The sequence below is a fragment of the Sorghum bicolor genome, chromosome 5 (genome assembly GCF_000003195.3).
Source record: "Sorghum bicolor cultivar BTx623 chromosome 5, Sorghum_bicolor_NCBIv3, whole genome shotgun sequence".
Taxonomy (NCBI): domain Eukaryota; kingdom Viridiplantae; phylum Streptophyta; class Magnoliopsida; order Poales; family Poaceae; genus Sorghum; species Sorghum bicolor.
In genome coordinates this window covers 64,985,153-64,998,228 of record NC_012874.2, presented here as the reverse complement: position 1 = coordinate 64,998,228, position 13,076 = coordinate 64,985,153, and positions in this window count along the sequence as shown.

The window sequence follows — 13,076 nt, the reverse complement described above, 5'->3', positions numbered from 1 at the left end:
CCGTGCCTGAAGGCCTCACGTTCACCGTCGGCCAGATCACGTGGACGACGCGCGGCGGCAGTCTCACGACCGCGGTTTCGGAAGGAACCCAGATTCGATCTGGGACAACAACGGCATCGGCTCCGACCACGCTTATGCCGAGCACACGACCACTGCCCCCTCGTTACAAGGGGAAGAAGGTCGACGGCTCGAACCTCTTCCGAGCCCTTGATCGCGCTGATCTCAAGCTTCTCGAAGCTTGCCGACTACTAGAAGGGATCTCGCACCAGTCTGATCAAGCCACGCCAACGGACTTTTTCAACTCCTGCCGGCCAACTCGTGTCTCCACACACGAACGGCTGGGTACGTCTCTGACGATAACTTCCACCCCCTCAGGACGGTCCGTTGAACTCAAGGCTGATCCGGACCAAGGCTCCCCTTACGGGCTGAACAACTCTGCCGTCCACTACTCACGGCACATCCAATCCCTTTTCAACGGGGCGGGTTGGTCGCCACGGCGGAGCAGTCGACCAGCTCGTCACTACGTCAACATGGTGACGATCCGAGAACTACGGGACGGCCAGGCTTCCAGCACAAACTCCAGCACTGGGTCCGTTCCCACCGAAGTCATAAACTCCGAGGACGAAGACTACGACCTGGATCTACCGCCATACCCTCCGGGTTTCTCTCGTTTCCCGGTCTTTCCACCCCGACGAGGAGACCTCGTCTTCAATGTCAGCGCCGATGAACCGGTCGTTGACGGAGAGACAGACGAGCAGAGGTAGCTCCGCGAGCAGCGCAATGCCGACCGCGCCCGACGACGCGCGGACGAGGAACGACAACTCCCGCCGCACAACCTCAGCGACGCTTTCGACATGGTCGGGGATCAACAAGTCTACAAAACGCCGAGCGCTAACGTGGCCGCCGCTATGGCAAACTTAGACCGACTCCCTGACACTCCTGAGTGCCAGGGTGTCCGATCCAGCGTCCGTGCGCACCTGATCGCCGCGATGGGACAGACAGCCACCTTGCTCAAATGGGTCCAAGCAATCTCCTACGCAGAGGTCTCCTCCGACCATACTCATCACAGTCAGACCTCGCCACAGCCCACCGAGCGTCACCATAGCCGCTCCCCCAATAATCATCGGAGGGGCTCACGACGCGACAACGGTGGTCGGGACGCTGGTGGCTACCGCGAGCAGAATCGCGGTCGTGGCCAGGAAGTGAACCAGAACAGGGATCTGCGACACAACATCCCTCCCAAAGACGCCCGGGACTGCATCAACAGATGCGCTACGGAAAGAGCAGTGCACGAAAACCTGCGTCGCATTGAGTACGACGCCACGCACGGTCCTCCCGACCTGAGACAATTCTCCTCACACCTTCGCCAGGTCGTGTGGCCCCGCAATTTCAAGCTCGAGAAACTCAAAAAATACGACGGCAAGGAAAACCCAGAGAACTGGATCACTCTCTATGAGATTGCAGTCCGTTCAGCAGCGGGGGATGAGCACGTCATGGCCAACTACTTCCCAGTAGTCCTCGACCAGGCTGGTCATCAGTGGCTCCTAGGCCTGCCCTAGGACTCCTTCGACTCCTGGGAAGAACTACGCCAAGCGTTTATCGACAACTTCATCGCTATCTGCGAGCAGCCTGGCAACAAGTACGACCTCGAGAGGATAAGGGACAGGATAAACGAGCCTCTGCGCGACTACATCCGACGATTCTCGGATATGTGCCTTAAAATCCCAAAAATTTCCCACGACGAGGCCATATCTGCTTTCATCAAAGGGCTACGCTTCCACGAAGCATTGAGGAACAAGCTACTGCGCAAAAGGCCAACGACGATGGCCGAGCTTCTCGCCACGGCTAAAAATTACGCCGATGCCGACGACGCTGAAAAACTCATCCGGGATTATGCGAGAGGACCCGACCAGCCTCCTCGACGAGACGGCAGTCGAGGTCGTTTCGACAATAGGAACCATCGTCGCCCCGACAGCCGGGATCACAGAGAAGGCTGGCGGCATGACAATAGCGATGACTTCAGAGGCAAACGCCCTCGCGACCACGACCATGAGGTTAATACGGTCAAGCGTCCCAACGGGCGGCGTGACTACCAGGAAGACTACAACAAGACGTTGAAGGGGCCATGCCAGCTACACCCAAAATCTAACCACACGATGGAGGAATGCCGCATCCTCAAAAACATCTACACGCGGTGGGCCGCTCAAGACGACCCCGCCAAGAAAGGCGAGAAACAAGACGGGCGCGATCACGAAGACGAGGACGAGGACCAGGATAGGGACCCACGACACCAGTATGTTAGTCCTACCGATGTGGTCCACTCCATCTTCGGGGGCAAGGTCTCCATCGAGTCTAAGCGAGAAAGAAAGCTCTTAAAGAGAGCCTGCCTCAACATAGACAGCATGGATGGCCTGATTGCCAATCCGAAATTTCCTCCCTGGTCGCACAGGGAAATCTCCTTCAGCAGGAAGGATCAGTGGGCCGCTATCCCGGAGCCAGGTCGCTTCCCTCTAATCTTGGACCCTTGCATCAACAGCATCAGATTCGAGCGCGTGCTCGTGGACGGAGGAAGTTCCATTGACATCCTCTTTCGCAACAGCTTGCCCGCCCTCAAGATATCTCCGGCACAGCTAAAACCCTACGACGCTCAATTCTGGGGAGTCTTGCCAGGTCAAACTTCAGTGCCCCTCGGACAGATAACACTTCCTGTCCAATTCGGCACATCCGACCACTTTCGAACAGAGTTTGTCAACTTTGTGGTCGCCGACTTTGATGGAACTTACCACGCTATACTGGGCCGACCATCGCTGACAAAGTTCATGGCAGTTCCACATTACTCATACCTGGTACTCAAAATGCCTACAGAGAAGGGCGTCCTAACTATCAGAGGCAATGTCTACACTGCATATACTTGCGAAGAGGAGAGCTTCAAGATCATTGAAGCAATTGATCTTTCAATTCGCATGGCAGAAACAGCAGACCAAGCCGCACAGCTCCCTCCCGACCAGCTCCGACTACCCGAGCAGGAGACCGCCAGGAAGAATTCAAAATCCAAGGAGTACAAGGAAGTACAGCTGGTCGAAGGCAGCCCCGAGAAGACGGCCCTCATCGGGGCCAATCTGGACCCTAAATAGGAAGGCGCGCTCGTTAGGTTTCTAAGGGACAACGTGAGCGTTTTCGCATGGAAACCCGCAGACATGCCCGGCGTCCCACGAAACCTGATCGAGCACTCCTTAAATGTCTCGAAGACCGCAAGACCCATCAAGCAAAAGCTGCGATGGTTCGCTCGTGACAAAAAGGAGGCTATTAGGACAGAAATAACACGGCTTCTAGCAGCCGGATTCATAAAAGAAGTGTATCATCCCGATTGGCTCGCCAATCCGGTTCTTGTACGCAAAAAGAATAATGAATGGAGAATGTGCGTTGATTACACTGATCTCAATAAACACTGTCCTAAAGATCCTTTTGGTCTCCCTCGCATCGATGAGGTGGTCGACTCAATGGCCGGATGCGAACTCCTCTCTTTTCTAGACTGCTACTCTGGTTATCACCAGATCTCGCTAAAGGAAGACGATCAGATCAAAACGTCTTTCATTACTCCTTTCGGCGCATACTGCTACACGACCATGTCCTTTGGACTCAAAAACGCCGGAGCCACCTATCAACGGGCCATCCAGCAATGCCTCCACGACAAGATTCGTGATGACCTCGTCGAGGCTTATGTAGACGATGTCGTCGTCAAAACAAGGGACGCAAGCACCCTAATCAACAACTTAGACTGAACTTTTAAGGCACTAAACAAGTACAAGTGGAAGCTTAACCCCAAAAAGTGCATTTTTGGGGTCCTTTCTGGTCTACTACTCGGCAACGTCGTCAGCCGCGACGGCATACGACCAAATCCTTCAAAAGTAAAAGCAGTGCTCGACATGCGACCACCTAAGAACGTCAAGGATATTCAGAAGCTCACCGGATGTATGGCCGCCCTCAGCCGCTTCATCTCAAGACTAGGAGAAAAAGGCCTCCCTTTCTTCAAACTCTTGAAGGCGTCGGAAAAATTCTCCTGGACAGAAGAAGCTGACGCTGCGTTCACCCAGCTCAAGACTTTCCTCACCACACCGCCTGTTCTCACAGCGCCTCAGCCCAATGAAGACCTACTCCTTTACATTGCAGCAACCGATAGGGTTGTATCAACGGCAATAGTGGTCGAGCGAGACTACCCAGGTCATGTCTACAAGGTCCAGAGACCTGTTTATTTCATAAGCGAAGTTTTAAATGAGTCCAAGGCCAGATACCCACAAATACAGAAGCTCATATACGCCATTCTAATAACGTCGAGGAAGCTAAAGCACTACTTCGACGGCCATTGGGTCTTGGTAACCACCAGTTTCCCTCTTGGGGATATTCTGCGCAATAAAGACGCCAATGGCAGAATTGTAAAATGGGCAATGGAGTTATGCCCATTCTCCCTGGATTTCCAGAGCCGCACCACAGTCAAGTCTCAGGCCCTGGTCGATTTCATCGCAGAGTGGACGGATCTTAACGAGCCTCCCGTTTCCGACGTCTCCGACCACTGGTCAATGTTCTTCGACGGGTCCTTGAACATCAACGGCGCCGGCGCTGGGATACTTTTCGTGTCGCCTAACAAGGACAAACTGCGTTACGTCCTTAGGATCATTTTTCCGGTGTCAAACAACGTCGCTGAGTACGAGGCATGCTTGCATGGCATACGACTAGCCGTTGAGTTGGGAGTCAAACGCCTCTACGTCCACGGCGACTCCGCTTTAGTTATCAACCAGCTCAACAAGGAATGGGACGCAACCCACGAGAAGATGGATCTCTACTGCAAAGAAATCCGCAAATGGGAATCCAACTTCTATGGCATAGAGTACATCCACGTGGTTCGGGATAAGAACCAGGCAGCGGATGCGCTGTCAAAGTTAGGGTCATCTCGGGCCCATATCCCGTGAGGTATTTTCGTCCAGGACATCCATGAGCCAAGTGTGGGCACAGACCTGGTCGAAAAGCAACCTATTGAGGCAATTCTCATAGACGACGCTACTCCGACAACCAGCAACCGTGATTGGCGCACCCCGTTCATCAGGTATATATCGGACGGGTCAGGCTTTTAGGATAAAACGGAGAACGAGCGCCTCATTCGACGATCAAAGAATTACATACTGGTGGACGGCAAACTTATGCGAAAAAATGCAAGTTCCGAAGTGCTGCTCAAATGCATATCCCAAGATGATGGCATCAAGCTCCTAGACAACAAACACGCCGGATCCTGCGGCAACCACGCAGCCTCCAGAACACTGGTCGGGAAGGCTTTCCGAGCAGGTTTTTACTGGCCAACCGCGGTCACCGACACAGAAAAACTGGTCCGACATTGTGAAGGATGCCAGTTCTTCACCAAAAGGACCCACATACCTGCTCATGAGATTCAAACTATTCCGTCATCCTGGCCTTTCGCCTGCTGGGGCCTCGACATGATCGGGCCATTTAAACCGGCTCCCGGCAACTTCAAGTTCGTCTTCGTGTTAATCGACAAATTCTCGAAGTGGATCGAGTATATGCCACTGGTCAAAGCAACCTCCGAGAAGGCTGTGGAGTTCCTCAATCAAATCATACACAGATTCGGGATCCCCAACAGTATAATCACCGACCTGGGCACTCAGTTCACTGGCACTACGTTATGGGACTTTTGCGATGACAGAGGCATAGTCATAAAATACGTGTCAGTAGCTCACCCACGAGCAAACGGTCAAGTCGAACGCGCGAACGGAATGATCATTGATGCCCTAAAGAAAAGGTTGTACACCGAGAACGACAGAGCGCCTGGTCGATGGATGAAAGAATTGCCGGCCGTGGTCTGGGGTCTCCGAACATAGGCCAGTCGCAATACAGGTGTATCACCCTACTTCATGGTTTATGCCTCCGAGGCAGTACTTCCGTCTGATATAACCTTCAGATCTCCAAGAGTTGAAAACTTCGACCAATCAACGGCTGACAACGCCAGGGAGCTCGAAATCAACTGCATGGAGGAAAAGCGTCTAATTTCATGTCTTCGAACAGCAAAGTATCTCGAAGCCATCAGGCGGTATCACAACAGGAACGTCAAAGACCGTTCTTTCGTGGTCGGTGACCTGGTACTCAAGTGGAAAACAAGCCAGGAAGGAACGCACAAGTTATCCACGCCTTGGGAAGGACCCTTTGTGGTCGCCGAAGTCACACGCCCTACATCCTATAGACTGGCGTATCCAGATGGAACACGCGTGCCTAATTCTTAGCACATAGACAAACTGCGCCGTTTTTATCCATAAGTTCCAGTACCTTTTGCTTGTAAGTTTTTTATAATTAGCAATAATAAAAATTTTCCTTTTTCGCTATACATTGTTTACACGCAGAGCTTTCGACGAGCACAACAATCTTCCTCTGCGGCAAAGATCCTCAACGACCACCAATCAAACACGGTGATACATCACTCAGATAACATTACAGCGCTCAAAATCACAGTCATGACAAAATCAAACTTTATTACAAACTTTACATACAGAGTTTACAAAAAACACCCCGACGGGCGGTTACTAGTCTACTTCTACAGACTATCCTAGAGGCCTACTGCTCGGGCTGATCACCCACCTGGCCTTGCTGCCCGGACGAAGGGGTCGGGGCCACCGGCGCCTGGCTGGTCGAGACCGCAGGCGTCGACCGCCCATCTCCGACAATAGACGCCCCCGACAACTCCCTGGCCGATCTCTCTGACCCCGGCTAGGCGGGGGAAGTGGCCGTCCCGCATAGTTTGATGTCGCCGATCACCGTCGACGACAAGTCTAGCAGGCCAGCTCGAAGGTCGTCCGCCTCCTGCGGGCCAACTTCCTTGGGGTACCCCCTCTCTAGCCTAGACAGGTCGACCAGGGCATAGTGGGCGCGCACCATGCTGAGGACATGCGCGCCGGCGAACTCCCCGGCGTCCTTAACGAACTGCTGGAGCCAATCCCATGCCCGTTGCACCTTCTCAATTGGCGTCAGCCTCAGCGCGCGGGGCTGGTCTTTACGAAGCTCGGGGCTGATCAAGTCCAGAACCGGGGCTACTCCTTTCCAAAGCCTAATGCAGTTAGTCTTCCAGGAGTCCCGATCCTTGACCAGCTCGTCTAAATGCTTCTTGGTATTAACCTTGAGCACTACAAACAAAGCAGGAAGTCAGTTCAAGAACAAGGAAAGGAACGTTGAGCAACCAAATAAAAAAAGGGGGGCGCGGCACGGCTATTACCAGACAGCTCCCGATTTCTATGGCTTAGCTCCTCGCCTGCTCGCCGCCCGGCCTCTAGCACCCCGGCAAGCTCTTGGCCGAGCTGCTCCTTCTCTTGCCGGAGGCGCGCAACCTCTTCCTCCAAGTCTACAGGAACACTCCCTTGGTCAGCAAAACTAATCACACGGCTATATACAGCTGCTCGGAGTGCGCGACTGACCTGTCCTCTGCCGATACTGGTCGGCTAAACGCCGAGTAAGCTCGAGACGACGCTCTTCCTGAGCACTCATCTCGGCCAGCTTCTCCCCAACTTCTGACCGAAGCCGGTCCACCTCCGCGGACAGGGCCTTGTTCTCGGCCACAATCCCCTCAATTTGGTCAAAGCACCTCTTCCGGTACTTTGCCGTTTTCATCGCGCCCTACAAGAAGAACATATGTTGAACCCAGGAACACAACATATAAGTGTCAAGCAGCACAAAGGACCACATACCTTAACCTCGTCCACGAGACGCTTGGCCGCGCGCTCCACCCTCGCGGCCTCTTCCGTCTCCGCGAGCTCCTCGTGTCCAATGAAGTGGTCCCCGCGTTGGCGCCACACGTAGACGTGCTGGCGGCTGTCACGGGGACGACCCTGGATCTCCTCCACGTCGTCGTCAGAGGCCGCCCGGGGCTCCTCGTTCGCCGCACTGCCACCGGCCACGGTCGCAGGCATCACTAGCCCCTGGTCCAGGCCAGGGGAGCCTACGGGCGAAGAGGCCTCTGCTCGGGGCGGTGTTGGGACCCCCCTTTCTCCGGCTGGAGGAGTCGGGACTCTGTCTTCCTCCCCCACAACATTACTCGGGGGAGGGGTCCTCGCTGCCTCTTCATCCCTCGTCGGGGTGCTCGCCGCGGCACTCGCCGGGGCCGGTTGTTCCTCGGCGCTCGTAGCAGCGGTTGCCACGGCAGGCTGCTCCGTGGCTTGCGGCGCGGCGTCTCCAACGGCGGCTACAGGCTCAGCCGTCCTCTGTTCAGCGACCTGGTCGGGGTCGACGTCCGACACCGCGCTAGACAACGAAACGACATTTAAACAATGTTAGAAATAGCAACAACAAGCAGAACGTCGCAGTACGAAAGTAAGATTAAACACTTACAGGTCAGACCGCCTGTGTGTTGCGGTGAACCTCCTCCTGGTCCTACCGGATGGTGCCTGCGCCCCCGTCTCTACGACGTGCGGTGCAGGAGGGTCGCGGGTCACCCGAACAGTGGTGGCCGGTGCTACGTCCGGACGACTGCGCGGCCTCCGGACCAGGGAAGGCGCGGCCTCCTCCTCCTCGTCATCGTCGTCGGTGATCCGGACGAGTCGACGGCGCTTTGGCGCCTGACTGCTCTCAGCCGTCAGCGCTTCTGCAGGGGAGGGGTCTGCTGCTAGCGGCCTTTTCCCCGCCACTCTATCTTCGGTGGTCGGGGCGGGATGGTTCTGCTCCTCACTGCTGGTGTACCGAGCACACCGAGCAGCGTCCTCTTCCGATGGGTCTACCCCCGCGGGGTTCTCCATGCCGGGCGCCAGTGATACGAACACCGCGCACCGGTCAACGTCTCCAATCTACAGCAAAAATAAAAGAAAAATCAACAACTAGGAGAATTAGTACTCGGTAGAGCAAAATCGGTTCGCAACATTACCTTGGGAGCTGGTCGCCCCAGCTTGAAGGCCTGCACCCGATCACTACTACGGACGAAGCTGCCGTCGGCAAAGTTGAACAGCTCGTTCAACAGCTGTTGCACTTCCGCCTTCTCCAAGACCTCTGGGCTCATCCTGGTCGGGTCCTGGCTCCCAGCGTACTCATACGCCGAGTGCACCCTCTTCTGGCAGGGCATCACCCGACGACAAACGTAGTTGCCGACCACTCCTAGCCCGTCTAAACGCGACCAGTCGATCAGCTTCATCAGGTCTTCTACCTGACCGACGAACGCTGGGCGGTCTGTCCAACTGACCCTCTTCTCGAGAATGTACCCCACGTCGCAAAACGTGGAGCTGCCCGGTTCTTCCCTGACATAGAACCACTTCTTGTACCACTCGGTGAGCGAAGTGTTCCATGGGCCGCTGAGATACCGGTTCTTCATCCCGTCACGAAGATTGAGGTATACTCCACCTGCAATCTTGGAGCCTCCAACCGCTCCTTTCTTCCTCAAACAGAAAAGATAGCGGAAAAGATCGAAGTGCGGCTCTATCCCAACATAGGCCTCGCATAGATGGATAAAAGTGGAAATAAGAAGAATTGAGTTCGGGTGCAGATTGCAGATCCCGATCTCATAGTAAAGAAGAAGCCTCTGGAGAAAAGGATGGACAGAAACCCCGAAACCCCTCTTGAAAAATCTTCGAAAACCACTATCTCACCGGCACGGGGGTCGGGGTAGCTCTCCCCCTCCGGCGCCCTCCAGCCGCCGAGCTCTTGGCTGTGTAGTAGCCCCATGCCGACGAGGTCGTTGAGGGACCTCACGCTGCTCCGGGACTTCTTCCATTCCTTAGCCATCAGCTCGGCCCTCTTCTTGTAGTCGCTTTTCGCCATTAACGCTGTGGGAATGACTGCGAGGTTGGGGGATTGATGATGGTTGCAGAAGGCAAGAATGGAAAGCTTGAAGGCAATGGCAGGGTAAGCGATACGGGGGCACCATCAAGCTTTTATAAGTAACAACTCCACCCCTCCCACTTCCCGCATTCTTGGAAAGTGGGCGGGCCCAGCGGTGGACGCGGCGTTTCGGCTTCCAACAATTACCAGCAGTTAATACGGCGGCCTTTTTGCATAATTAATGGTTTCCTTTTCTTGAACCACGCAAAGAGCGGCTGCGCAGTTACCGGGCGCACCTTTTCACGCAACCATCTGACAATACGTCAGGAGGTCTCGTCACATCACCCATTTATGTGATGAGATGTTTTTCAAAATAACAGACAAAAATTGGTGGAGGATCAACGTTCCTGGGAACTACACCGACCCCCGAGCACAGTATGCTCGGGGACTGGTCGTCCAGTCTGCCAGTTTGGAGATCTGGGGACTGCACCGACCACAGAGCACTGTATGCTCGGGGACTGGTCAACCAGTCTGCTAGTTTGGAGATCTGGGGACTGCACCGACCACCGAGCACTGTATGCTCGGGGACTGGTCAACCAGTCTGCCAGTTTGGAGATCTGGGGACTGCACCGACTACCGAGCACTGTATGCTTGGGGACTGGTCGACCAGTCTGCCAGTTTGGAAATTTGGGTACTGCACCAACCACCGAGCACTACACGCTCGGGGACTGGTTGGTAAGTCTATCTGATGGCAAATGAGCATGAGATGCTCGGGGACTGGATAACTTGAATTTTTTAGACCTTGCTACAAGGCTCATACTTCGCCTTCCAGCAAGCTCGGGGACTACATCGGTACGATGCATCTGGCGATGCATCGCAGTTTCAGAATTTCTTTGAGAACTTTTCTTTTGACCCTAGCACCACGTGCCTACGACACCTGCTACCATGCTCGGGGACTAAGTGGGCACACTTCACCTTGCGGTGAACTTGCTTGCCTTTTTTGTTCAGGAAATACTTTTTGAAAAAGTAAAGTGGGCACACTTCACCTAGAAAATAGATATTTTTTCTTGAAAGCACCATGCATTCTTCGAACAACTGGCTCTTTCGACGCCAATGTTGGTCAACTATCTTTGAAGTTGGTCAAAATGCCATTGCGACTGTTTAGGCAACTTTCCTACTTATTGAAGACGTCAAGTTTCACTGGTCGAAGAAGCTTAAGACGGCATGTTACTTCACAATACATGGTGCTCGGGACTAGCTGTGGGGGTATAAACCCCTATACCCTTACGGCTAGACTTGGGCCAGGAGGCTTGGCCCATTACGAGACAAGTTCGGGGCTTGATCCGATTGCTCGGAGTTTCGTGCAAGGAAACACAAGACGCGGAGATCAAGCAGGATTCTAGTCTGTTAGAATAGGAATTGACATCGAACTATCTATGGCAATTGTAACCGACTAGGATTAGTTTCCAGATCTGTAACCCTGCCCTCTGGATTATATAAGGAGAGGCAAGGGACCCCCCTAGGACACATTATTCTCTCAACACAAATCAATACAACAAGACGCAGGACGTAGGTATTACGCCAACTCGGCGGCCGAACCTGGATAAAAAACTTGTCCGTGTTTTGCGTCACCATCGAGTTCGTAGTTTGCGCACCGTCTACCGATAAACTACTACCGTGGGTATACCCCAAGGTAGACTGCCGACTAGCTTTCGTCGACACCTATAAATCGCGAGACGAATCTTTTGATCCTAGTTAGTTTATGATTGGACAATATTTACCACAAACAAACGAAAAATGCTACAATAGCGAAATCTAAAAAAATTTCACATCTAAACAAGACCTAAACAACGTGGAGTCGAGAAAACACCGCCATAAATTTCATCCACACCAATCAGATGGAGATCCACTACACTCACTTGATCTACTTTTAAAAATCCGAATGCAACGCTTGCAAAATACAAAGAAGACAAATAAAACACTTGAAACATGCTACTAAAACAAATGGAAATAAAACACCTCAAAACATTTGAAAATCAAACATTCGCAATATCTAGATAAACATACTTACAACATACGCCTCCGAAACACAGATGAAACATTGGCAATAGACCTTTGCAACATAAGTGTAAAGCTATTTCAACATATGTAATATCTCGATCTACTTTTGCAACATCCATCTAAAACACTTGCATCATACCTCCAAAATTCAACTCTTAAAACGTATGGTTGCAACATGCCCTTTCAGTGAAGCCTAGCAGCGCGGGCAAATGGAGCAGCACACAACGGGATCTGATTGTGCGGTCACGGTGGAGGAGACTGGCAGCAGGCGGACAGTTGCGCGGCCCCCACTGAGAGGCTGCACTGTCACGAGCGATAGGGCACATGCTCTGCCCTAGAGGAGCGGTGCCCGCGGAGGAGGCGACAGCAATAATTAGGTGTGTGTGTGGCCTCGCACGGCGAGGCAGCACTGGCATCATGGCAGAGCATGCACGATGGCGGTGTGGGCACGCGGTTGTGGAGATGAAGGCTAGCGAGTATACCCGATGGCCTATCCCATGGGTCGGTGATTTGGTCCAGCACGAGCACGGCACGACACGGTGGCTATTGGGTCCGGTCCGGCTCAGCCTGAGGGACCAGGCCATGCCTAGGCTGCCACCTAGGCACGTGGCATGGCATGGGCACGACCCGTTCCAACAGTCGGCCCTGTAGTGGCCCGGTGAATATGAACTGTTGGTGTAGTTATGACTTTTATATATGTGTTGTTGATTGTTATATTGGTGAAAATGATGAATATTTGGTGAAAATGATGAAATATTCTAGCATTTGGTGAAAATATTAATGAAAATAAGTTGTTGTCGGTTTGATAGGTCGTGGACTGGCACGACACGTCATGCTTGAGCGGCCCGACAATCTGCAGCACGGAACGACGTTAGACCAACCCAGCATGGCCTATTGGACATCTCTACCGGCGAGAGGTGCGGTGGAAAGGAGGCATATGGTAGGCGTAGCGATACGCGGTCCCGGAGCGCAGACGTGGCCTCCCGCGGTGACGAGCGAGGAGAGTGGGGAGATATTTTCATGAGAGATGAGAAGCGCCTATATATTGAGCTGTAGGGTAGCGTGAAGGCAAACCAAACGTCTTGTTTTTTTAGATATTTTGTAAATTTTTTCAGATTTTTCGTCACATTAAATTTTATATAGCACATGCATAGAGCATTAAATATAGATTAAAAAAACTAATTGCATAGTTTTGTAATTTGCTAAACAAATCTTTTAGA